The sequence below is a fragment of the Bactrocera dorsalis genome, chromosome 4 (assembly GCF_023373825.1).
Source record: "Bactrocera dorsalis isolate Fly_Bdor chromosome 4, ASM2337382v1, whole genome shotgun sequence".
Classification (NCBI taxonomy): Eukaryota; Metazoa; Arthropoda; class Insecta; order Diptera; family Tephritidae; genus Bactrocera; species Bactrocera dorsalis.
Window position 1 is genome coordinate 14,826,362 of NC_064306.1, and position 1,574 is coordinate 14,827,935.

General features: G+C 34.5%; 1 long non-coding RNA gene across 1 annotated transcript; it reads right to left on the reverse strand.

Annotated features, from left to right (window-relative positions):
* Positions 1–687: 687 nt before the first annotated feature.
* LOC125778387 (uncharacterized) lies at positions 688–1,153 on the reverse strand. Its single transcript, XR_007422672.1, has 2 exons — positions 959–1,153; positions 688–899 (listed from the first exon to the last, which is right to left on the reverse strand). It is a non-coding gene; the product is annotated as an uncharacterized LOC125778387 (long non-coding RNA).
* Between the last annotated feature and the right edge of the window lie 421 nt (positions 1,154–1,574).

A 1,574-nucleotide genomic window follows, 5' to 3' on the forward strand; every position in this document is an offset into this window, starting at 1 on the left:
TACGGGGAGTGGTTAATGGTTAAAATGTGATTTTTGGTCAAATAATCGGTCACAAGCGTCGGTCGATGGGAGCAATTTTTAGTCGTCAGTCAATTTGTGCGGAAAAAACCGTGCATACACCTTTCGTAAGCCCAAATGTTCGGTCAAAATGCGATAAATCGATGTTTTGGAGATGTTCAATTCCATTTCCATGAATTTGAATTATGATGATTTCTGCTGATTTTTGATGAATTCACACACAGTTTCGATGGAATTTCCGGTGATCATGGATTTTGATTGGCTCACATGTTGATCGTCATATATGTATGTCCTCACGACCACTTTGAAAACGTTGATACCACTCGTGCACTCTGCTACGGGATAGGCAATCATCCCCATACACTTGTTTCATCAATTGAAACGTTTCGGTAAAGGTTTTTCCAATTTTAAAACAAAATTTAATGTTGGGTCTTTGTTCGAAGCTCCGGCACCGATAATACAAACATACTGACATTTAAAACAATTTAATTCGATATCTGCTACAAGCGCTCCTAAGCCTCTTCAGTTTGGTAATTTTTGTTTTATTATTATTTTTACTTAAAATTCCAAATAATCTGCTATCTTTTTTGTTTAAACTGTTCGATTTCGACTGTGGCTCTGCATATCGATTTACAAGGGATATCTCCAACCCAAATAAATACACTTGCATATGGGATATAATTTAATAATAATTTATATATAGTATGTATGTATATAGATTATTTCATGTTTATATATTATATGTATGTACTTTAACTTAAAATAGTTAGATATACATTTTCAGTGAAATCTTCGACCTCCAGGATTGCCTGGTGCGCCTGGTCCACCGGGTGGTGCGCCGGGAGCTCCTGGGTTGCCACCTCCTTGGGCTATCGCAAAACCTATATGAAATAAAATTTCATAATTTCACAATTAATAATAGAATAGAAAATAATCTTACCGCTCAACAGAGCAATCATTGCCAATAAAAGCATTACGAAGTGAAATATCGATTGCATTTTGCTTACTCAACGGGAGCTTCTTTATTATGGCATTCGAGTGAGAATCAGAGTATTGAATAGCAAGCTGAGCCAGAAGTCATGCCTTTTATAGTTTGTTGATTTACCAGTGTTGATTTACTGGGCTTTACCGTGAGTGAAATTTCTATGTGAACACTTGTTAATATACATATATGTACATTATATATATATAAATGTAAATATGCATGAACGTATAGATAACATAAAATAAATAATGTAAACATACAAGTACATACATATGTATGTATACTTAAATCCGTGATGTGAATGAATTCGAGATTATTTGCTTATCTGGCATACATCATGGAATAAGGTAACATACATATGTACAAATGTATATGAGTAAAAAATAATAAGACTTTGTTCATAATTTTAAAATTCTTTATGTATTCTTCAAATTCTATGTCGTCCCCCTCAAAGTAATCCTCCTGGGCATTTTTTCCAATTCTCGAAACAGTTGTCAAAGTCAATCTCCGGAATAGCCCTCACACTCAAATAGTATTCCTTGTTGACATGTTGGCCGGTCGGAAGGTATTC